Source organism: Anas platyrhynchos, chromosome 19 (assembly GCF_047663525.1).
Source record: "Anas platyrhynchos isolate ZD024472 breed Pekin duck chromosome 19, IASCAAS_PekinDuck_T2T, whole genome shotgun sequence".
Classification (NCBI taxonomy): Eukaryota; Metazoa; Chordata; class Aves; order Anseriformes; family Anatidae; genus Anas; species Anas platyrhynchos.
The window spans coordinates 1,748,359-1,773,800 of record NC_092605.1 but is presented as its reverse complement, the minus strand read 5'-3'; the positions used below and the strand labels follow the sequence as shown (position 1 = coordinate 1,773,800).

Below are 25,442 nucleotides of genomic sequence, written 5' to 3'. Positions count from 1 at the left end.
CATGCGGGGGCATGGCTTTGCCTGAGACAGAGATAACAGCTGCTGCTTGCAGAACTCCTTAACCCGAGGACAAAAAGCCCTTCACTATGTGGATCTCCACTTTCAGGGCCCTTGCTTTCCTGCTTCCTCTCCTCGCCCTTGAAATCTCATCCCCGGCCACTGGAAGCAGAAGAGAAAGTCAAGAGACAAGCAGAGGACATGGTTCCCACTGCTTTGCCCCCTCCCTCACCCAAAATCTAATAAAGATGATTAAATTACATGTCCTTTCCTCCCATTGAAATCACCGCACACTGCTCGAATATTAGAGCTCAGGAAATAAGGCACGACAACTTCCCTCGTGAAACTTAAGAAGGCAGAGCAGGGGTCTGGAGCGACAGGCCTGCGAGACCGGGCTGCTCTAATTAAGAAATCACCCCGCTGAGCAGAACCTAATCTAAATAAAATAGAAAAAGGAACTCGGTTCAAGCCGTCGCCTCGCGCTCGGCCCCCTCCCCGCCAGCCCACCCCCCCCGGTAAGGAAGCCATCCAAGGCACAGCGAGTTTTTCTCTTCTGCTGTTTCTTGGAGGGCGAGGGAGGCTCACACAGAGCCCTGTGTGTGCTTGGGGTGGCCAACTTCCAAAGGAAAAATACACCGGCCATCTACGGCAAAAGGCTGCTCTTTTCTTTTTTTTTTTTTATTGGTGATTTTTTTTTTTTTTTACTTCTTTAAATGATACTTGGCCTGCTGTTTGCTAAGGAGGGGAAAAAAAAAAAAAAACCAACTGGTGATTACATTGTTGGTATGGCTGGTCAGAACTGGTTTGGGACAGAAAACTGGAGGTGAGATTGCACATTCCCCCCTCCCGAGAAAGTTTCTGCCTTTCGCAGAAAAATGTTGAAAATGTGAATCTGAATATTCAAAGTAAAAGAAAGGGAAAAAAAAAAAAAAGGAAAAAAAAAAAGGAAAAAAAAAAAAAAAAAAAAAAACTTTTGCATTATAAAATTTACAACCAAAATATTTAAGCCAAAAATCTCAGCTGATCTGATCATTCACCATTTTCTCTCCTTTCTCATTTTTTCTTTTTCAAGACCCCGCTTGGCCAAGTCCCCTCCAGCCCCCTTCTCCTCTTCTCCCAACGTTTCTCTCCCCGTTCCCATTTGGAGCAGGCGGCCCAGGATGTGCTGAGGCCACTCCATCCATCAGCTGCTCCCATTTGTGGATGTCACGGAGTTACCACGTGAATCCCTATTTAGGAGCTCAGGCACAGAAAGATTTATAGCCATAAACAGAGGCGCACAGACATTCCCGTGTATGTTTTAAAAAAGCACTTACCTGCTTAGGAGGGAAAGTGCTGCTACTTGAAGGTTTCCTGGCCAGGCCTGAGAAGTAAATCAAACAAACATTATTTGCATTTATTCATAAATCCCAGCAGGTTGTTGTTCTTTTGGCTTCAGTGGAGTTGATCTGACTCGTGTCAGCAGAGGACCACGCTGGCTGAAGACACGTCCTGAAGGCACCAGGAGTGGGACGAGACCAGAGCACCAGAACCAAACACCTGATGGCATTGATTGAAGGCTGTCAAGCATCACGGATGCACCCACACCCAGGGGCTGCCGTTGCCAGCACATCATTTTATCTTTGAAAGGACAAGTGCCATGAAGCTAAGGGGAGCCCACCCAAGCACGTTCACCACGTACAAGACCACATCTGCAGTACCGAGACCAGTTTTCCCCCCTCAGAAGAAGACGTGGATGTCATGGCTTGAGTCCAGCAGAAGCCACCAAGCTGGTGGAGAGCTTAGGACTGGCCGAGAGGACAGGGTTTGATCAGCATGAGAAAGGCAGGGGTCAAATCTTATTGCTGTCTTCAACTGCCTCATCTGAGGGTAAGGAGAAGATAGGGGCAGGCTGCTCTTGGAGGGGACGGGATAAGAGGTGGTGGTGACACGAGGGGACACAAGGCATTAGGAATAATTCTTGTCACCAGCTTGCACACCCCCACGGTGCTCCCAAGCACCCTCCCAGCCTTGTGCTTGTCCCTGAGCCTCCCAAGTGCTGCAGCACGCTCCCAGATGCTCCCAGACAGGTTAATTTCACCCTTTCTTTTCCAACAATTAGACTATTTTTCCATAATTTGGCTAAAGCATTAACACTCCCAGTTCGGTTTCTTTTATGACAGCCCCGGGCTGCTGCCAGTCAGGTCCCCCCTCACCACACAACGCAGCAACTCCCTCAGCCCTCTCACAGCACTGCCCAAACACATAATTCTCCTGATCTCCAGTGGGAAAAAAAGAAATAAATCCAGCATAGATTTGAGTTATCTGCTGATAGAGAATGACTACAAACCAGCACAAGTCCTCAGGTCCACCCTGTGCCCACCCCAGACAGGGACCAACCTGCTTCAGCCCGCGATGCTGCTGGGGTGGAGCGAGGCTGATTAAAGGGCAGCAGGGTCTCAGCCAGTTATCTCCAAGGTTTGTGCCCGTTCCTCATCCCTCTGGTTATAAAGGGGAGGAAATAGGGACTGGAGCTGAGTCTGGTGGGTTTTCTCCCCTCCATAGCCAGGGTCTCCCCATCTTCCAGAGGGCTTCGCGCACGTCCCGCGGCTCCTCGGACTCAGCAGTGTTGTGCCTCCCTGTAAAACAGAAAGGGCTGTTTCAATTTTCCTGAGCCTTGTGAGAATAAAACGCTGTGTGACTGCAAAGTTTCAGGTGAGGGAAGGCCACTGCTCTGCAGGGGAAAAAATACAGAGCCAAGGTGCAGTCGCCCACCCTGCTCTTGTTCGCGCTGGGCACAAGCAAAAGCTGCGCTGCCCGCACTGCTGCTCCGGGAGGACATCCCCACTGCTCCCGGTACAATTTCCCCTACGTGTGAGATGCTCCATAATCTGGGTGCAGTACGCTCAGGGAGCAGCACCAAATAGATCACAGATTCCTGCCCTGAAGAGCTCGTGGCTTGAGTAGATTTTAAGTACGGGAGTGCGATGACAGACCATTTCTCAGCTTAGTGCTGCGTGTGATATTTTAGCAGATACGGTGTCAGAGACGCCCTTTACATCTGTTTCTTTCTGTCTCTTTTTTTTTTTTTTTTAATAAAGCCAACAGAAAAATTTCCCCAACATCCACCAATCACAGCCCCAGGGGAGATTGGTTTTTGTTTTTTTTTTCCCTACACCTCCCATTGATTTCTGTTCACTTCGGTGCTCAGCACAGCCCCCTAATACCTAGTGCAGCGTGACTCCCTGCGACACTTCAGCAACTGTAATTTCACTGCTACCGTGTGTGTGAATACACCAAGGCTTACTGCACAGACCATACCCTTACAGGCAAGCATGGGAGGGAGGATTCTTTGCAGAGATACTCCTCCATGCGCAAACGGATTTTTTCTCTCTCCTCCAGCTCTTCCTCCTCTCCCCCCTCTGCTTTTCCCTTTCTCTCCTTCTCCTTCTCTTCCCTTCCTCTCGTGCAGGAACAATCTGGCTCTGTTCATGCACATTCCTGCAGGTCCAAGGCTCGGGCTGCCCGCACCGGGCTCGCTTCGTGCCCAAGGTCTGAGTTTGGCAGGGGCAGGAAAGTGAACCCAGCGTGCCCGGGGACTGCTGTGCCATCAACTTAATACCTGCACAGGGAAAACAAAGGCGCTTTAGAGAAGCGACTGCAGTGCCGTGCCCCTGCTCCCGGCCCGGAGGAACTCGGGAGATAACAAGGGCTGAAAGAAAAGGCACGAGCATAATTAAAGCTACCTGAGCAATTTCTGGAGGTATTACAGCTGGTGATAGCCCAGAGGATGAGAGTAGTCCTGGGGTTATTAACATCCACTGGCACAAAGGGACAAGCGGTTGGTTTGGGGTTGTTTTTTTTAAGCTCTTTGAGTGTAATTATGTTGGAGAGGGAGGAAAAAGTTCCTCTTTGGAAGGAAAACTTGGGTGCAGCTGGGGCTGGGACAGGCCACCCCCTGCGATGGGCTGAGGGTCCCTGGGGACACAGCCAGCCCAGCCCTCTCCTCTGGAGCAGGATGGGGCCGTGGGCTTGGTGTGCATGGGGGGCATCCAGGCTCCCCAGGATAACTTGGGAGCTCAAACCCAGCCAGCGTGGTGCTCAGCTGGGTGAAAGCACGGTTAATTCCTCTGCTGCTGCTGGCTTCTCCTCACCTGTGCCATCACGCCTGCTGACGCAAGGGGTTGGAACAAAGCTAAGCAGGTGCAGGAGATTAACGTCCTGGCCGATCCTTTTGTTCACGTGAAACAATTTCAGGCTGTCAGTGATGAAGCCCAGAATTGGGCTGTTCATCTCTAATAAAGAAACCCTAACGACATTCCCTGGATCAGGCCCTTTGGTTGCCAAAGCCATCCCCGCTGGCACAGCCCTACCCGCAGCGGTGCCGTGGCTTGGGGTGTCCGCACCAGGGCCAGCAGACACCAGCCTGCTCCTTCAGCCAAGCACCACGATCTTCATCCATCTGGCTTAACTTCTTATCTACAGCACCCCTGCCAGCCCCCTGGGGAAAGTGCCCCTCCGTGGCCCAGCATTTCTGGCCCATTGTATGTGCTCAGGAGAGCCAGAAACGTGCTGTGACCAAAAGACCTCAGTTGCCACCATTTGGGTTTTTCTCACCCATCAGTGCTCCCAGTAACCCACGTCACTTCACAAGCCCCAGTTTTTCCATCTCACAGTGCAGAGCACAGAGGTGGGGACTGAGGAGGGAAGAGCACCAAAAGGAGCAAGTGGGAAAGGCAGAGCCCAAAGCGCTGTGTGGGCAGGGGGCACAACACCATGCAACTGCCCGGCCCCACCAGGCAAAAAAAGCAGTTTTGGGAGCAGCGCGGGTATGGAATTTTCCTCAGAAATCACAGAGATATTTGCAAAGAGTTTTTCACCCTGGTCCGTTGCTAGATAGAGCCAACTTCCATCCTATCCCAGTTGCATAATGTAATTAATAGTAACATAAGCTCTGCTGTTATGCAAGAAAACTGGGGGCACTTTCTGTTCCAGTTTCAGCTCACCACAATCACCGTGTTCGTGCATCAGCCTTAACGCTGCTTCCTCGCGCTGCACTCAGCGTAACCTCATTAAGCAAAAGCATAAAGTCTGTGTTATTTATTTATTCCCCATGATAAAACCAGGATATTACTCACTGTGATAACACGGGTTAATTTTCAGTGAAGCCTCTCTTGGCAAACTTTTAATACAATGAATAACACGCCTATCAGATCCGAGATAAAAGGCTGTCATATCGTAACCTCATTTCAGCCTTTGGCCCAGTAACGCTACACTTCAAGGTGCTGTAATTATGTGCTGCTGCTTTTTTTCTTAATTGATACTCATAAAAAAATGAAGGAGGGGGGATAAAATTAAATTAGTTCAATGTTATTTAGCACGAGCTGGGAGCGGGTAGCTGAGCGTGTGACTCTCGGTGCCACTCAAGGACAAGCCTACCTGATCGATAAATGTCGTGTGGCTTCTGCTGCTGGGAAAAAGGGCCAAAGGAGCAGCTCTGCCAGAGCCAGAGCTCATGGCAGGGCATCAGGCAGACAGGAGCTTGCTGGAACATCAGGGACAAACTCCACTCGCAGCTCTCCTCTCTGCTGCTCCTTGTGTTTGAGACCTGAGCAGTGGGGTGGGTGGTGTGGATCCTGTCCCCGGTCCTGAGCGAGCAAGGAAACAGCACATGAGTCAAGGGCAACGGGGTTATTTTAAAATTAGAAGAGGGTTTGAGTAAGTTATTCCGTGAACGTGTTCAGCAAGCCTACCTTTTTCTTTTTTGCATGCCTAGAACAGCGGCACCGTACAAAGCTACGCAAGAGATGGCACGAAGCACGCTATTAAAGCAGGGAAGCCTTCCCGAGGTGTCAGAGCCATGATAAGTCCTGTTTAAACTTTACCTAGAGCCGAACATCGAGTGTCAACACGAGGTGCTGCCCAAACTCTCTGATCAGGCCAGGCAAACATCCAATCAGAAGTATAAATCAAAGCCCAGACACATCCAGGTGAGGCGGCGCTGTTTAACTCCATCATTCCCACCGCAGCAGGACTTTCCCAGCAGGTTACCCGCAGCCAGGTCGCTCCCCAGACATTTATTTATATAAGAAACCCGTCTGTGTGCATTATTTTGGTGTTTATTTTCCCCGGTAGGCACAGACACAAAGGCAGTGCCGGGCAGGGTACAGGCTGTCCCAGCAGCATCCGCGGGCGCTGCTGATATTGGACCTGGTGTTTGCTTTTCCTCCCGCCCCGGCTCCCTAACAGCAGCCCTGGGAAGCGGCTGTCAGCCAGCCCAGAAATGCAAACAGCAGGAGGGGAAGGCACCGATCCCACCTCAGCCAGCAGGAACGGGGCTGGAGGGGCTCACAAAGGGGGGCAGTGCACTCCCTCCATGTCACCTCCGTTAATTTGGGGATTATATTCCCCACGTGAAGGGGCACGGCAGGGAAGCGCTCCTCTTTTGGGAACTCTTAGAAAAAACAAAAATCCCACTTTCTTAAGCCACCATCACATCCTACCGTCAACTACAAGACCAGACATCCACTGCCCGGGATGACACGATATTTTGGCTGACAATAAACACAATTGGGAGCAGTTTTTGAGCTGACACCACCCCACCACAGCCCTCGGTCCCTGCTCTGGCACGTGCCCCTCTGTCAGCATCCAAATACATTACAACGTGAATATTTGGGGCTGGCAGTCTGCGTGCTGGGCTCACTGAGCTTCGGATCAGGCCTTTGAGTGATGTAAGTCATAATTAAAAACCCATGTCAATATTCTAAGAATTCTTTTTTTCCCCAGATTGGGCAAAAGAAAGGTTAAAAAACACCATCTGTCATGGTGATTTTTTTTTTTTCCTATTTCTCCTTCCTTTCCCTCGTTAAAGGGAAGCGGGCAGGGGAGAATGTTCATTTGAAGCTTGCAACATGTTTTATTAATTGATGGCAAATAATCCTAAGATAAAGTGCACAATAAATTTCTTAATGAGAACATATGGTGGGGAAAATTGATAGGAGCGAGCCTTTGAAGATTTCCGTGCGAGCACAGTTACAAAAGGAGCAGGCAGAGCCCGGCGAAGAGGAGCCCGAGCGCTCCCCAAGCGGAGGCCAAGGCAAGGGGCAGGCAGGGCTGCTCCTGCTGCCTGCGACCCCCAGCCCAGGGCTCGCAGCTCGTCCCAAGGTGGATGTGTTGGAGCATTTTGCCTTCACCTGTCATGCCCCTGCGCCCTGGGTTTTGGGGATGCTCGTCCTTGGCACCAGCCGGGCAGGAGCAGGCTCCAGCTGAACCCAAAGCAGCTGCTGGGGAAGAGCAAGTGGCTGCAGAGTCCGTGCCCACCTGGCCTTATTTTGGACAGCTGGAAAGCTGAGAAACCCATCTGGGAACGCCTTTGGTGAAATCAAGATTAAAAAACCTTGTGTTTTCACACTGCTAAATCCCATGGAGGAGCTTGGCTGCATCCTTCCCTAATCCATCCTCCACAAAGCCATGCAACACAGAGACGATGCAGCAGGGATGTGGGACAGCTGACCTGTGCCCAGCTCCCCAAAAGCTTCCATCACACAGCAGCTGCAGCAAAGCCCGAGCCAACGGGGAATGCCCGAAAGCACATCAGGAGCTGTCTACTGGGAAGTATTTTTTTTCTTAATAACGTAATTCCTTTATTTTAGATTTCTCAGCTGCGCCCAGCTGTGCTGCAGACACATTCAGAGAACCAGGCAAAGTGGCAGGGGTGGTATTTAAAGCAACATCTCGGACGGAAATCAGTAAATGGAAGTCACCTCCCAAGAGCAACCCGATCCCAAAGCAGCCCTACCAACACTGAGCATGGGACTTTTCCAGGACTGAAGTGACTTAGGAACACAGGCCCCCAGCCAACTTTTAGAGGACTTGCGCTCACTTCGGCATCTCCAAATATCCCATTCTAACACACTTCCACGAACGGTTACACCCTCCAAACCAAACACACCCCGGCCCTTAATCCACCCCTCCCTGCAGAGCTTGAGAAAACAGCAGAGCAGGGCAAAACGGGGCAGGAGGAAAGCGGGCAAGGGCAGCCAAGAGCTGCCCTCCATGCACCAGAACATGCTAGTCCTCATGAGCCTGACCCCAAAAGGCTGTCTGCTGCGGATAATGCCTTCAAAAATCCATGACAGTCACTGCAAGGTGTGTTTTGGGAAGGAGTTTTGCCGTGTACCCACAGCGGGACATGGTCCTGAGTGGTGTAGCATATTTAGCATCTCCTCGAGCACATCATGGGGTGCAGATGCAAAAAAAAAAACAGGCAATGCCACCACCTCCAGCGTGAAGACCACACACAGCACGTGCTACAAGCAAGAGGTGTCCCCAGCCTTCACAGACCACTCACCTTTTAATTAAATCACTCATTAAACAGAAATCATAAAGGCAAAGGTTGCCTGGCTATCGCATCACTCAGGGTCACTCAGGAAAGTGGCTCTGATGAAATTCAGCTTTCAGGTAGGAAAAGTCAGGATTCACACGGTTCCAGGGGCTGGAAATTGAAGGCAAATGCCCTCGGAGCCGGGGCTTTCCCAGCCTGTCGATAGTTCTTGGCCCTGTTCGGTTCAGCCTGGCTGGGGCACTGCAGGTCAGGTACTGGCCAGGCCAATTTGGAGCTGTAATCCATTAACCACAGGCACTGGAAGGACTTTGATTTAAAAACACGTCGCCCCAAAATCAGATGCTTTGCACCTGGACTTTGCATCTTTTAGCCACTCTTGCGATTCATGGCTAAAAATGTTAATACCTCGATGAGACGGGCAAACGAGATGGTCCGGAGCACCCTGGGCCAGGAACACACCTCAGCCTTAGAAATAAAGATCTTTTTCGGTAGTATCTAACGAGGGCTGCTTCCATTTTCCAACAACCATCTCTACAGCCCTTGGGGAAGTGGTAAAAATCAGATCTGTTGAAGAAGTGACCCCAAAGCAGGCACCAGCCCCCGCCTGCCCCGCGTGCAGCCCGGCGGGATTCCTCTCATTCCTCCCGCGGACTTTCACCGCTCAAATCAAACACGGGAGCGAAGCTGCGGGCAGCAGCAGTGCCCGGGGACCCTGTCGACTTTCCCACACTTTATGTGATCGCTTTTTATCAGTGTTTGGCCAAGAGATGTCAAGGTCTCCAGCAGTGCCAGAGGTGCCTTGTGGGGTGGCACTGGCAGGGGACTTTGCCTTCCCGCAGGGTCCCTGACCCACAGCTCTGGGACCCGGCACGTGGGGACACCTCAAAGGCAATGTGTGCGTGTATAACTATTTATATAAACATTATTTTCCCAGAGAACTTTTGTTTAAGTGGAAAGTTGGGCCAGGGAAGCTGTGAGAAGAGAGCAGGATTGCTCAGATTTCCATCGCTTCCTCCTGACGGTCAGGCTGCAGGGTGGGCGCTGTGAGAATCAACCTTTGTTGGGTATTTTGGCCCACCTGCTTCCAAAAACACGGATGTAAATGTTGTTCTGGGTTGGATAAAAGCAGATAACAGCCCAAACCCCAGGGCAACAAAGCTGCCAGAACCTGAGGCTGCTCCAGAACCCCATCGGCTTTGCAGGGGGAGCCACGAGGTGACATTTCAAGCCACCAAAGCCACCCAGACTGGGAGCCCGTTGGGAAATGGGGCCTCAGCTGCTTGGGGGGCACCTTTCTGCTCTTTGTTCATCAGGGAAGAATCCGCCTTTGCCATAAATGCTCCATCGAAGGCAGAAAGAACAAGGTCAGCAAGATGGAGATCTTCAAGAAAAATCCTCGCTCCCCTTCCTGGCCTGATCCTCCCCTGGACCGTGGTCCATCCCACCCTCAACACAAAATTTAGGGCAAAAACACTAGAAAAAGTGGAACTTTTCACTTATATATGTATATATATATTATTTATTTATTTATTTATTTATTTTTTAAAGTTGGGCTAAAGATATCTTTCCTTATTGGCTGTCATATCAAAGAAGAAATCATAAATCCTACCTAAAGTTAAGGAAGCGGGGCTCTGCAAAGCAAATGGCAATGCAACATGCAGCCCTGTCATATTTGGTTACTGTCCCCATCAGTAGCCTGGCCAAAGGCAGCCCCAGGAGGCCAACAACTCGACCCATGCCAAAGTGAAATTAATTTGTGACTTCAGAGCTTCAGGCAGACTAGGAAATATGACTGATTTAATTTTTTGCAGACCTACAATCACTAACCACTTTCTCTTCACAGTCGCAGGCAGAAACCTGCACAAAATGCTTTGCCCATCTGCTCTTTCCCCACAGAGCAACGCAATATCTGGAACTCTTTTTTTTTTTTTTTCTTTTTTTTTTTTCCTGTCCTGAAGCTGGCTGGCAGCTCCTTCGAAATTTCATCGCTTTGTTATGTGCGCGGAGCAACCGCGCCAAAAAGTTCCCGTTTCCCAAGAGGTGGACTGAAATAAGGAGTTCTGGGATTTGTGAACACCCTTAATCAAAGCGGCTTCGAGCCCCTCAAGGAGTTGCTTTACTCCCATGATTTCCCTCGGTTTCCTCCGAACTGAACCAAAAAAATAACACACACAAAGGTGTTTGCAAGCAGGGTGCAGCCCAGGGGAGCCGCAGGCAGTGGAGGGGCAGGGGCTGACCCTGGGTCACCCACCCTGGGGTGGCTCTGGGGGCTCGGGCACCCACCCAAGGGCGAGCTGACAACCAGGAGCTTGGCTGGGCTGTCCCAATGCCACCCCAAAACCAGCTCCATCACACCCAGCCTGCACCACGGGCGAGGTTTGCCCAGAAGCGGCGTCTCTAGCCCCATTTTTGCCCCGATTAGCACCAAAAGCCAAACTCATTTCTTTACAGCTGCTGGTTTGGACCACGCTGTTCCCAAAGGGTGACAAAAGGCAGCCCCACAGTCCTGCCAACACCCGCGTGGAGCAGGACAGGGTCAGGCGAGGTCTTTTTTCCGCACAAACCCTTCCAAAGAGTGACACGCGATGAGGAGGGGGGGAAAAAGAGAAGGGAGGATTTCAGGAGCCGGGCCGGGGCTTTTTCCAGCTTCAGCAACTCGATGTCTCACCTCTGCGAGGAGGGAGGGAGGCGCGCCCCCAGCTCGGCACACAAAACCTGCCCTGTGTGCGTGGCAGCCAGACCTCAGCCGCATTTTGGCTGGGGACCGGTGCCGTGCCCCCCCCCCAACCCTGCCCTCACCCAAGGAGGTCTCACACCAGCGGGGGGGCCGAGCGGATTTCGACCTCTCCCGTCCCCCTTCCCTTCTCCAGATGTCCTGGGGACGCAGCCCGGGAGTGGAATCTGACTCCGGAGGAAGGGATTGCAGACCTGATTTAGCAGTTTACCTCCAACGTTTGTCCTGAATTTTTACGGAGCGGCTCGAAGTCAAGCTGAGAAGTTTCTCAAGCCCTTGGCCAAGGCGGCGGGGCCACGCGGGTGCCAGCGCTCGCCCCGTACCTCCCCGCAGATTCTAGGAACTTCACCCGAGCAGGGCAGGAATTTTTCAGCAACCTCCCTACCTCGCCCTGTGCTTTTTGGCTGGGGCCGCCTAACGCCGTTTGGCCTGTGCTGGCAGCCAGGTGCCAAGGTATATATGTACGTACCGATCAAAATGAATGGAGCTGCTGAATTAAGTGCTGGAGCAAAACCCCGCAGGACAATAAAATCCATTGACGGCGGAGCGGAGGCCAAGTCTCCATAGCTCCACGCCAGAGCTCCCACAGCAGAGCCCTCTTGGTCCGAGCCATCCCCGCTGTGGGATGGTCACCAGCCTGCCGGTGGCTTTTCCTCCTAGGGAAAAGCCACTTCTCGCTGGAAACCCGATGGGCAAGCCTCTGCTGCCAGCTCTACGTGGGCTGAAGTCTTCTTCTGGGGCCCTACCGCCTCGCTCGCAGCCCTCTCCAGGGCTGCCCAAACCCAGGTTTGTTGGAAGGGGAGTCCACACGCAGACAATATCCTCCCAGTCACCCAGCCCACATAAAGGCAGACCAGGCATGGTAGGGCAAGCCTTGGTCCAAGCAGGGTCCCGCACATGTCTTGGATGCCTGCATGGCTCGAGGCAGCGGTGTTGCATGACTCTGTGCCTCGGCAGAGCCTCCTGCCATGCAAAGCACAGAGTGGAAGCAGCTTCCAGCTGCCAGGCTCAGCTGGAGAGCGAGAAATCTCACTGCAACTCGTAAACGGAGCAAATTTGATATGGACAGCTATTGACAAGGGATAAATATTTAAAAGGGAAAAAAAAAAAAAAAAAGAGTAGGATGTAATTTTTGCAGTTGCTCTCTGGCTCTTTTCTGACCATAACCACACTTTAAACATTAGTTTATGATGCAAACAGCCAGCACGCTGCTGCTGGAAGCTTGTGGAATGAGCTGCCCACTTCGCAGCGATAGCAGCAGCCCAGGTAGACGTGGGCAAGCCAGCACGCCTGCAGGCTGAGCCAGGGCAAGAGGACTTGCTTGGCTCTGGGATGCAAACCACAGGCTGAGCCATTGATGCCGGCCATCTGCATGTGAAAAAGCAAACATATAAATAAAAATTGCTGTGAATGGCAGAAAACGATGCTGGAGAATGCTGCCACTGGCTTGGCTTCTCCTTAGCCCTGGAAGCTGAGCTGTGCTGCAGCCAAGCAGCCCGAGCCAGCCTGCCATCGCGCGCCCACCTCCGCACCCGGCATGCAAACCCTCTCCCACCCACGCTTGTGGGAACAAGGGAGAGGCTGTACGTTTGCAGCCATGAAAAATTATTAATAAAAATGCCAATCAGGTAGTTGGAGGTTGGGGTTTTATTATTATATGGTTTTGAATGGCACAAACCCTGCAGAATTGCAAAAAACCTTGTCTAACACGGGTCAGGTTTGCAAATGGTAGAGTTCGCTTTTGTGGGACATGCGGGGAACATGTGGGACATGCGGGGCACACAGCAGCAGTTCCCAAATGCCTGATGTCCCCAACGGTGTTTGCTGAACCTCAAAAACCTGAGATGAGCCAAGCATGCTGGATACTCAACCTGAAAGCTGCCACAAGCAAGAACGCAGCCTCAGCCCTTTGTTTCGGCTTGTTTTTCCAAAGGACAGTTGTGCAGATTCACTCTGTGTGTCTGTGGATCTGTCAGTCTGAGAACTTTGTTATTCAGACAAACTGACCCTTTTTCTGTTTTCAAGCCTGTTTGGGAGAGGATGGAGCTCCTAAAAGATGGAGCTCTGTGACAGAAGGTGGTCAGGGAGAGGAGGGGAAGCCAATGGATGGGGTGACTGCCAAAGGACTGCCCTGTTGACACACTGCACATAGACACGAAGAGAACCTACCCTGAGAAAGCTTTCAGGAATGTCCCCGTGATGGGAAAAGCTTTCACCCTTCCACCCTGCTAACAGACTAACAGCTTCTCCCACCTCTGGAACAAGATTTATGGCACATGAGATCACAGGGACTTCTTTTTAGCACTCTTGAGCCAGATGTGCAAGAGCTGCACACCAGCACCGGGGCTGGCTTTCAGCAAGAGCACAACCTCACGCTGCGCCCAGCTCTCAGCTCCTCCGAAAAGCCCAGCTGGAACCTCTTACCCTTGCTGTTTACCATGCTCCTGCAGCCTGTGCTGATACCACTGCAAAGGCTGGGGCTCACCTCGTTGGCAGGCAAAGCATGCAAACGTTGCTACAGAGCCCAACAAGGTCACATCACACTGCTCACACAGGCTCACCAGCCCCTACGGCTGTCTCCATCGCAGCAAACCCCACTGCTTCAAGTGATCACCCTGCAGTTACCTGCGGATCTCATTAAAGCAATTTGCCCTCCTGAAGATCATCGTAATTAAACAACAGGGGAAAAAAAAAAAAAAAAGAAAAAAAAAGACAGGTGGCACGCCCTTAAATAGAGAGGTTTTCATAATGGTTAAACACTGGCCTGGAGCCAAACCGCAGTTCAGAAAGCTCAGGGGCAGGATGAAGGGACTTAGGATCTGAACTCCAAATTTCACAACTGGGCCCATGTATAAATAGGGACTAGCCCAAACCCCCACATTCGGGAGTTTGAAGTCAGATCTTGATCTGAATTTGGTGGCTTGGGCCAGTTTCAAGAATCACAAATTACCTCCACTTATTATTATTAATAATAATAAAGTGTTACTTTATGCAGGAGCTTTGAGGCTCATTGTGATACGCAGACAAGCGGTTAGACCGGGGAGAAGCTCGCAGCTGGTGGGAGCAGGTGGGATTTGCATTGTCTGCAGCACTGGGGCCAAACTCTGCCCAAACCCCATGCCAGGAAGATACCATTTGTGGCTCAGTCCCAGCAGGGCTCTGGTAGCAGCTCAGCACCCTGCTTTTCCACCATGAGCATCACCGGCCAGGCTTGTCCCCGAGGTGGCCACAAGCCCAGGGCTGGCTCCTGGCCTTCTGCCACACAAGGCATTTCACCAGCCAGGAGCTGGGCAAGGTCAGACACCACATCAATTAGGCACAGGCCGTGCTAGCTCGTCTGCACGCAGCCATTGGACTATGGGGAAAAGCTCTGTGAACCTGGTTTTCTAGTTCTTCTTGCACCACACAGGTTTTGGAGTTCATTCAGTAGAAGAACCAATGCAAAAGAAAACATTGCTCCCACCTCCAAAGGAATGAGGGAGGGCTGGAGCCCCGAGAGGACACCTGGGGGCATCTCATCCCAGCCTGGCTTCCAACAGACTTCCAAGAGCTCAGCCTGAGGCTCCAAACTTCTGCACACCGAGCAACACAGCGCAAATCCTCCCCAGGAAACTTCAACATGCCCAGACGGGTCACTGTTAGCAGGCCAACTGCCTGAAGGCTAGGACCACTGGAAGAACTGATTGTGTTCCTCAATCATATTTGCAAACGAGCACTCATTTCCTGCTTGCCAGGCGAGCACATGGGCATTTTGTCCCTTTAAATCATTGTCCTCGGCCACCGATAGGAAACACTGAGCAGCACTCGCTGCAGATGCTCAACGTCATCAGATTCAAGGAGTGGATAATCAATATTGAAAGGTGTGATTGCAGCCAAGCAGGCTGGCTAATCAGCTACTGATTTTGCTCTAACGTCCTAGTTCATTTAGAAATTTAATCTGGAGGTGGTGGGAGGGACAGGGGAGCACTAACAGGAATTACTGTGGAAATGCAGTATCCCTTTCCACGTCTAAACACGCCACAATTATGGCAGTGACTTGGTTACCCCCTTATCCATCCTGCCAAGGCCAAGTTCACAAGCTAAAAAACTTGGGTGCATTTTTTTCCTCCAGCCCTTTTCTCCACCATGGCAAATGGGGCTCTGTGATCCTGCCGTCCTTCCCAGGGTACTGTATTAGCAGTTGGATTGGGGAAAAAGCTTCTAGATGAGTTTGTCATCTCTTCCTCCCTTACACCATAGTAGACAAATATCCATTTTCTGTTCCGACACCAAGATAACACAGACCCATCCTACCCGCACGCACATGGCCACAGCAAGCGCGTTCATTTGATGCAGCTCTGAGAACAAGAAAAGAGAGGGAGGACGCACTGTGGTTTAAAATAAGTATCTTTTATCACAAATCACCAACTTTGTGGATTTTGGAAGGCCATTAGAGTGACTACATTACGCCTAGATATCCTACAACAAAACCTTCTCCTTAAAATTCTGTAAAAACCTAGCCCCATGCTTCAGGTGTAGGCCCTTTTATAGGTGCAGGTGGGCTATATTAGGAGTTAGGGTCTTTTTTTGATGAGTTGGAGACTGGCAGGAACCATTTGGTTGATTTGGCCTGGGATCGGAGGAGATCCTCCTCCTCTCCTTCCTGCTCGTCACCAGTCACGCTGTGCCGGGACAGAGAGCACTCAGAGCCACATTCACAGGGTGTTGTCCCACCTTGTGCAAAGGAGATTAGAAACCAGGATCCTACACTACAAACAACGCTGTGTTCCTTCTCCTACGCCTCAACAGATGATTGCTCTACCTTCCCCTTTTAATTAATTGTAATCCCTGTGCTAAAGCACTCCTGGTTTTCAACCCACGAGGGTCTCCACACCGTCCCCGTCCCACTGTCTGAGGGCACACGGTGGCTGCCTCACGTGGCAGCCATTTTGGCAGCCTGCATCCCGCGGCATCTGTTTGTTTTGGATGCGAGGCCCAGCGGCCCCGGTGTTTCTCAAGCTGACCTTTCCTGTTTTCCGAGTCAACGGTCTTAGATCTGCAAAGCCAGGCGCAAGATGTTGAAAATTAATCAGCGTCTGGGGCTGACAGGGAACTGTTTGGCTGGGGAAATGGCATGTGGCGGGAGCAAACAGCCTCATTTTCTCAGCAAAGAGAGGACCCTTGATGCTCTTTGCTAAAAACCCACCACGAGCTGCTGCAGGATGCTGCCATAAAGCACCAGGCAGTCACGGAGTCAGCTGAAAGCACTCAGCGGCCTGCAAGGTCAAGCTCCAAGCACTGTCTGCCAACAGTCCTAACACTGCTGATACCAGCACCAGGCCTGCCTGGGAGGGCAGAGCCCCAGGGGTCCCTGAAACGGTCAAATAAATGCTGGTTGTTGGCTCAAAAGCCTTATCCAGCCCCAGAGGTGTCCTTCACACATGGCTCCAGTCGCTCAATCCCGCTCCCGGCTTTTTTGTTCACAAATGCTGCACGACCAGTAAGACTGGATTTGATTTTCTTCGGGGGATTTTTTCCTATCCCAAAATACATCCCTCCTACCCCAGTAATACAGAAAAAATGTGGGTGTTATCTGTGTGGTTTCGGGTAATTTTGGAGACCTGAGGCTTGTCGTCTTCCCAGGGACAGCAGCTCAGGCTGTGGCAGAGGACTGGACCTCCTTGGAGTGCTTTGTTCAGAGACCACGATGGGACCAGCCGCTACAGCCCACAAAACTTAGGCCAAAGTAGGTCTTAGTCTGAAAATCAGCCTTTGAGCCAACCTAGGGCAAATGATATGGTCTGAGATAAGCAAATAATTAAATAAAAAGCCCACAAAGAGTTGTTTGGGAAGCAGAAGACAGGAGCCTGTCTTCCCATGTCTTGGCCTCAGCGTCAGTGGATGCTCTGAGGTCAGGGGAAGCTCCTGCTACCACTCTTCTTCTAGGTAAAATATTTTACTACATCTTCACAAATTCCCAAAGAACTGATATATTTGACATCCGCTTTGCCACATGTACACATCCACATTCTCTGTTCAGTGTGAGTTCAGGCGCAAAACAGGGACACTAAGAGGCCTCACTGATGGGCACAGGGGATAAAGAAGAAGCTACAACAAATTCCCTGGGGGGCAAAGACCCCCAATGCCATGCAGGCACCAGCTCAGGGCCACAAAGCAGGGAGCCATACGGGACGGATGGCGCAGTGCTGTCCCAGGCAGCACAGATCCAAACCTTCCTTTGTTCCCAAACTTGGCTGTTTCAGTTTTCTTTGCCTTTTTTTTTTTTTTTTCCTTTTTCTTTTTCTTCTTTTTTTTTTTTTTTAAGGTAACAATACCTCCTTTCAGGCACTGCCAAAGCCCTACTCAAGCCCACTCAGATAAGAGCTGGCAGGAAAGGTAACTGCCATCAATATTTTGGTGAATGTTAACTACCTGAGGACAGACTGGGTGGGGGATCACAACAGTCGGTTGCGAGCACCTGGGCTATGTTTAAAAACACCACATTAAAAGTCATCTCCTTCCCTGGATCCCCCTGAATTCCCAGTACACACTCTCCAGCCTAAGTGGTTGTAAAAGACAGAGCTTAGCCGGTCGGGACTAAGTCGACAATCGTGCTCCACACGAAGGTATGTTTTCATGATGCTTCTTTTGCGGCCGTTTCATTTACTCCACTAAAATATTATTCTTCAGCCAGAGTTTATTTTGGATAAGTGCGGCAAGTAGAATTTGTAGCCCTAAATTCTCAAGTGCAGGATTCAGAATTAAATGTAAAAAAAAAAAAAAAAAAAAAGGGGGGGGGGGTATCTTTTTTTTGTTGTGTTTCCCAGATAACTGCCTGCCATCATGCTCTCACCTCCGCTCCGAGAAAGCAGCATTTTGTCTCTTTCCTGAAGGGAGCACCTGTTTTCATCCCTTTCTTCAAAGTCAAAAATCGTTCTGTATGTTATGAGTAGGAACCCGGGATTACGATAAAGAGTGGTTTCAGACTGACAGCAAATTAAACTGCAAGCCAAGGTATATATACACCATTCGGAGACATATTTATAATAGGTTTTTTCCTAAAACCAGAAAATATAACGATATTCTGTCATGGAGTCTGAGACTTTCTGTGTTATTATTAAGACATAGCAAACATTTCTAGGTAAAAACTGGGAGCTAGATGGTGTTATTCTCAGAATAAGCTTTTCCCACTTAGCAGCAGGATGATTTTTTTTCTCATGTTCGTGCAAAAAAAGTATGCTTTTTGCCAAGCTAAATGGCCGGTGCATATTTCTAATCTGTCACAGATAGGAGAGACAGGTAGACAGACAGACGCAGAAAAACCAGCACTCCCTGCCCTCCTGATTTCTGTTTTTCTATCATAGTCTGCCTTGCCGTATTAATTTTAACGTGATGAGTGTTATGCTATGTTTTCTTTTAACCGTAAGCACGCTGCTCTTGCTGCAGCCGTTCTTTCGGTTTTGGAACGCAAATAAAGCAAATGAAAATAGAAAGAAAATGGAATAAATTACCATTGTTAAATAAAAAATAAATAAAAAATAAATAAAAAATAAATAAAAATAATTTCTGTTTATGGAGTAAATAGTGATTCAGAGAGAAATTACCGCGGCTCCTCTGGCGAGGATCCCCAGCACGGAGCCACGGCCGGGCTGGCCTGCGTATGGACCGGTCCTTGCTCCAGCCCTGGGACAGGTACTAAAAACCAACCTTGGATTTCGGCACCTTGTGGACACCCTTACCCTGCCCCCTTTGGCAGCCCATCCTAGGAAACCCCCTGAATTACCAGCATGGGGCAAATAAGGGAGGAAACAGGCACAGAGAAAGGGAAGGTCTCAGGGCTGTGGTTTTGCTGCGAGCATCCTGCCAGCCCTGCAAGCCCAGGTGCTTGCCCAGGTCATCCAGCTGACACAAAGAACAGGCACCTTAAAAATGTCTTGACATGGTTTTCCCATTGGAAGATAAGGCCAAGAGCTGCCCGGTGCCATGTCCCTATCTTCCTGGGAGTGGGAAAACACCGCTCCACACTCAGCAGCATCCTCTGGGTTAGCAAAAGGCTCGGCACTCGCTCCCACCCTCATTCAAACCCTCATCGCTGAAGGGACAAAGGCACCTCCAACAGCAGAGCAACCAGGGCAAATGTGCCCAAAGCACCAGTGATGTGTTTTTGGGGTCTCCCATGCCTAAATGTGCCCACCGGGTGCACGAAGGGACAGCAACATGTATGAACCAGGACCGAAAAGGCAGGGTGCCCCCGCGTGCCCTTCACCCATGGGAGAACCACAACGCTAGCTGCAAACAAGAGAAGTTGTTATCTACGTTCTTAGACGTGTCCCAAGATTTATATGTAAAATAAAATATTTATACAGTGCTCGGGCACATGGCTATGCACTTGGCATGAAAGAGGAGCAGCGAGACGCAGATATACGTATTTTCAGTATATGTGAGCGCATGCATACGTGAGCCTGTATTTAGATATATATATATATATCTCAAACAAATCCCTGTTTATTACTCAGTAGAGAAAACTGCACTTTTTTTTACATAAATAATCCCAGTGTAAATAAACTCCCCACCCTGAGCAAACTAAAAGTGATCCCATAGCAGATTTCTCTATTTTTCAAATAAATCATAGTTCCACCCGAACATGGACCTGGCAGCTAGAATTTCCAAATCACTCAGGAGCAGCGGTGGGATGGGAGCTGGAAACAACCCAAACAAACAATTTTACAAGTTCCAGAAGCCGGGTGCACCCCCCCCCCATACCCACCACCCCCTTTTTTTTTTTTTAATTTGACGAGCGGGAGGGGTGGGCGCTGCAGCGTTCGCTGGCCCATAGGAAATCAGTGACCCAGGGACATCTGCAAGCGATTAGGACGCAGACTTCAGGTAGCTCCCAGAAACACGTGCTGTCCACATTACACCCTCCAAGTATATTTCCACAACTTTACTTCTCCAAATAAACAGTCGGGCTCTCCCTGCATTAGCAAGGAGCTGCACAAACAGGTAGAGAGAATGGCAGTTTTATTCCCCCTTCCAATTCTGATGGATTTCTTGTAAGCTGTTGCCGGGCTGTGTAATTTGAACTATTGCTTGGAAAACATAATAGGGCTGGTTTAAAATTACTGCCATTTATTTATCTGTATGTGACTACGAAACATCATGTACGATTTGCACAGCATGTTAGCTGCCGCAGCCGTGCTGCAAGCGAGCGGCCGCTTACAGGGGTGAGCCACGCCGAACACATGGCTCAAACCAAAACTAAAAATTGTGTATATTAACCAAAAATCATCAGGATTTATAACCGGGTAGAGAGATTTCTTTTTAATTTATTGTCAGGCTTTATGCCTTTCAAAAGAAACGTACTTCTTTTTAACTGCTTTGGGATGGCACACACATCCCTGCCCGAGCACGGGGACACGAGTGGTGAAGCCACCACATCTCTCTGGTCACGATGTAACTGGGGGTGACACTAAGCACAGACAGAGCTGCGACAGCACTAGCGATGCTGGGACATTCTTCATTTACAGAAAAAAAATAAGAAAAAATAGGGAGAAGACAACACTGAGCGCGCTGATCACTCATTGCTGGCGTTTGCTCTGGGGCATTTTTCTTTTTCTGGAGAGCTCGGAATTGTTATGAATGAAAACTGCATCTTTTGTCCTCATTACCAGAGCTTTACTTCTGGCTTTGATCACTTCACCCGAAGTGATTCAAACCAGATTGATTTATCTTAGCATCCCATTGAGGACTGCTTCCAGCTCCAGCTGGCAGTTTCTGCAATGGGACGGGCAGGGGGGGACGGGGCTGCTGCTGAGCCTGCCCCCCCCCGAGCCCAGAGCTCCCCCCAAGTGGGCATCATCCCCCCAGGGACCAGGACCAGGGCAGGACTGCTCCTCAGTGCCCCAAATCAAGGCTAACCCACAGCTGGCAGCAGAGCATCAGACAGACCCGATCAGGCCAAAGGTTTTCACACAAGGTAAAGGTGGATCTTGGGCAAAACTCGTCACGACGATAATTCTCCTCTTCCTCAACACAGAGAAAAACTCAGCACTTTTGCGCATTTCCATTCTATTTTAGCTGAGCCTGATCAATTTTCCACTCACCAAAGTTTGTAAAGCCTCAAGCCAAACGCTGCGAGCAAATAAATAAATTAATTAATTAAAATGTATCACTGTAATCTCCAGAAAAGAGCGTTTGTGAGGCACAAGTTTGAGCGCAGTGGCTTCCAACTGGGGGAGAAAAAGCAGAAAAGAAGGGCAAGGTTATGTCTATTTACCATGGCGGAGCCTGCGCCGGAGCCAAGGAGCCTTACAGCCTGTCCGGTGCTGCTCGGCGCACGGAGCTGGACTCCAAAACGCAGGAGAATAAATCAGCCGCTGGACTCGCCTCTGGGTAAACAGCCCAGCAAGCTGGGGAGCGGCTGAGCAGCCCAGGTATTAGCAATCAGCACATTCAAAAAAAAAAAAAAAAAGAAAAGAAAACAAAAAAAGAAAAAAAAGGTGTTTTCCCCCTCCTTTTCTCATATTCTCATATTTTTAGCTTTTTCCAGGGGAAAAAGTGTTTCTCTGATCCAAATGACCACGATGCTTTCACCGCTTGCTCTGAGATTCAGCCCAATCCTGATCACCACCGGCAGGATCTGGCCCCCGGTGGCTTCGCCTTTGCTTATATTTTAAATGGTAAATCTTGAGGCTATTGAAAGTGATGCTATCCCACCAGCCACAACGAGCGTGCAGTTATTTAATAGCTAAAACAGACAGACGTGGTCAAATTAACACTGCTACCCGGCTCCGTCCTTATAAATAATCCCAATGATTTTACGGCGGCGCTGAGATTCTCCACTCCCGACTCCCGAAATTCTTTCACTCTATTCTATTCACCGAGTCCGGCAGGATGATATTTTTAGGCATGAATTAAAATGCCGTAAAAGCAAATATCTTCCAGGCACTTGTCTTGGAGTCTCCAGGTTCCCTGTTCCCTTATGAGCCAAAGAAAAAAAAAAGGGGGAAAAAAGCTGCCAGTCCCCAGCTTTCTCACCCATCCCCAGTTCATTATTTGTAAAGCTTAAATCAACACACGGCGTTGTCTCCTGCTCAACCTGGAGCAGCTGTATGTTATCAGGACGGGACAGATAAAGAGAACAATTTTTAAAAATAAAAACGATAACGTAAATACATAATTTCAAGGGATTCTTAGCTAGAGCTGCAAAGCAAATGACAATTTTGCCACTGAAACATCAACAATTAACTCTTTTACTTAAAAAAAAAAAAAAACCTTTTTTTTTTAAAAAAAAAGGAAAAAAAATATGCAATGACCTTCTGATAAGGACACGTCAAACAGCCTGAGGAACACTCAGGATTTTGAAAACTAAGCGGGTGCTGCACCGAAGGGGCAGGAGCCACGCTGTGCGCAGGGCAGGATGCTCAACCACCCCCGGGGGCTGTGGGGTCAGCTCCCAGCGGGCTCGGCCCAGCCCCAACAGCCTGGGAAGGGCCTCGATGCCCAGCGTGTGTCCGGGGACCATCCACGTCCCCCAGCGCAGGGTCCCGGCAGCCTTTGCAGCAGCAACGTGTGCTTGCGAGGGAAAAAGCAGCGTTCATCGCTCAGCGCACCAACAGCCGGTTTGGGGAGATGTACGAAGAAGAGCACTGAAGACCCAACCGTGACTGAAAACAAGCTGATTGAGAAAAATGAGCTAAAATGCTAACATCTTGTGCCGCACGTGAAAACGTTCGGCTGCAGCCAGGGGCAGGGCTGACCCTTCCCGGCTCCCAGCCGCGATTTATTATTGAGCAAAAACCCGGAGCGTGCAAAGCCTTGTGAGCTGTGGGAATGATTTTGTGCGTGGTGGGTGCAGCAAAACTCTCATTTTTAGTATCATTGTTGAGGAAGGAGTGATTCTGACAGGAGGGAGCATTAATTACACTGCAATTAACCGCACTGCACCCCCCCAGGAGCTGCCCCAAAAAGGCAGCAGCAATCCCGGCCAGCTTCCATGGCACGATTGGATCTGGCATCCATGTTTTGTGCCATCGATAACAACCCAAATAATCATTTTTTATATCAAAACAAAGAGGTATCAGCACATCCTGGCTGCGGGAGCATCTTTATTTTTTAGGGAATTCTGCCCGAAGCCAAATCTTGCCATTTTGCCCCCAGACAGAGCCATCAGAGAGGCGGCTTTCACAGCGTGGCAAAGGCGAGCAGGAAAATGTTTCCCCGCGTGGGAAGGCAACGTGCCAGGGTCAAAATGGGTCTGTCACCGAGCTGGGGAGCTGCTCCGTGGGCAGCACGTGAGGTCAGAGGGGCCGGGTGCTATCACTGCCTGCCTCATGAGGCCAGCACCCACCAAAGATCCCTCGGCCGGGTGCTCCCACACCGCCCGCAGAGGGACAGGAGGCACCACGGCGTCAGGAAGGAGCAACGCACCCGGGTTCGTGGGGTGAGCCCCCAGAAAACCCCAATAAATCACAGCGTGTTGCAGCACACCAGCCCTGATGTATGCTTGTATTGCTGCGCTGCGTTTGTAGGGCTGGAGGGAAAAATCCCCCCAAAGCCCCCACGCAGCTGCTGTCCCCTTTGCTGCTAAAACCTCACCCCGTTCGCTCTCCGCTCGGAGCCTTGCAAGGATTGTTCCCTAAAAAACAGGGGGTTGATTTAGCACGAGGAATAAAAACATCAAACGAGGACCAGCACCCGCAGGCTTCTTGCTAAAAATCTTTCCTGGTACCTGGGCTTGCCACTTAGGATAAAACAATGTTAATTCTTCAAAAAGAAAAGAAAACTTCCATCCTGGCGTAAAAGCACCAACAGCTTGTCACTTTAAAGGAAACTTCTAACCTTGCAAAATGACTGTGATTAATCAACTTGTCCGTATCGTCTAAATAGTCCACAGAACAGGAATTCAAAATAGTAATTCCGAAATTATAAAATTACGTGCGATAACAGAACTGGAAAGCTCCTTTACATTTCGCTTTTGTTTATTGTTCAAACTTGCCAAACTACTTTCTTTTGTTAAAACGGATTCTTTTGTAATGAAAAGGCAGAGTCCCTTTCAGCAGATGGACTTTCCGAATGAAAAATGTTCTAATTATTACACTTTTCATTAAATCAATTATCCTCCCAAATTGTTTTTGTGTTTATCTCTGCCAATCAGCAGTAAAGCCCTGGAACAATCTGTTGTCACCGTACTTTTCTCCTACAGGTACGTTTGTTCGGATTTTTGCTAGAGCAGCTCCAGCTGAGATAAGAACAATCTCCTGCCTGAGTTTTCTTTGATGTTCCTATAACAAATACGTACGTTAAAAGAGATCTGCTGGGCTAAATTCCACTCAGGCACTAACCTAGAGCTGAAATTGCCAAGAGAAAATATTTCAAAATTTTCCCCTTTAACTTTTATTATAAGTTTTCTCTTTTCGCTGCAAATAATGACACAAAATTCAGCATATCTCCTATTGGACTACTGCACAGTTACCAAAGAAAAGATACAGAAGGCTGTGAAAATGGTCTTCTGCGCCGCAGACAAGCATAAGAAACCCCAAATGCTCATGAAGAGAAATCCACGTCTGCTCTGTCCCCCGTTCTGTCAGACAAAGGCTCTGTAAATAGGACAGGCACTTACCTTGCAACTCCCCCAAAGATAACTACTTCCCAAAAGTTTGCAAGCAACAAAATTCTCAGGGAAAGATAGCAAAAGACAAGCAGGGTCTAGCGGGGAGATTGCTTGCAAATGCATTTATTCAGAGCTCCTTCCTCCACTGCCTTTTTCTTTCTTTTTTACTTTTTTTTTAAACTTTTTTTTTTTTTTTACCCTTTTTCATGTGCCTTTTCCAGTACTTTTAAAAGACCCCTTATAAACGTAACGGCGGAACGGTGACAATGAGGGATCCACACCACCGCACAGCTCCCGAGCCGGCCACTGCCCTGAGAATTGTCCAAAAAGGACAAAAGCTGCGAATTTAAGCAGCCTCAATAAAGCACCAACATCAACACGTGAGTCGAAAAATTATGGTCTGCGGGTTTTGCACGGGAGCACCGATGGCAGCTCCTCCATCCTGGAGCCGAGAGCGCAGGGGTGGGACGCGGGGAAGGTGGGCACCTCACCCGGCTGCGTGCACATCTGCTCCCCAAAAGGGGCTTCTCCCCAAAAAAAGCCCCTCTCCCCCAAAACCCCAAAAGCTGAGCTCTGCGCTGCTCTCCCTTTAGGTAACGTGCTCCTGCCAGCACCCCGTGCTCAGCTTTACGCACGTGAAAAAAGCAGCACGCTCATAAAACGCAGGTACCGGGTGATTCACTACAAAGGGCAATATTTGTATTTATCCAGAGATAGGACCTGGAAGGCTCCCAGGGCTCGTTTGTTTGCTTTCTGCCCTTGTGTCCCGCCGAGGCGCCTTGGTCAACTGGGCAAAG

The 25,442-nt window shown here is 49.8% G+C and overlaps 1 long non-coding RNA gene across 1 annotated transcript in view; it reads right to left on the bottom strand.

Annotated features, from left to right (window-relative positions):
* The window catches only part of LOC119713132 (uncharacterized), a 126,797-nt gene that overhangs the window by 31,076 nt on the left and 70,279 nt on the right, over nt 1–25,442 (bottom strand). The window contains exons 4-6 of the long non-coding RNA XR_005260065.2: nt 5,416–5,624; nt 2,377–2,615; nt 1,314–1,360 (exon numbers count right to left, since the gene is read on the bottom strand). This is a non-coding gene — a long non-coding RNA (uncharacterized lncRNA). The remainder of the gene's footprint in view (nt 1–1,313; nt 1,361–2,376; nt 2,616–5,415; nt 5,625–25,442) is intronic.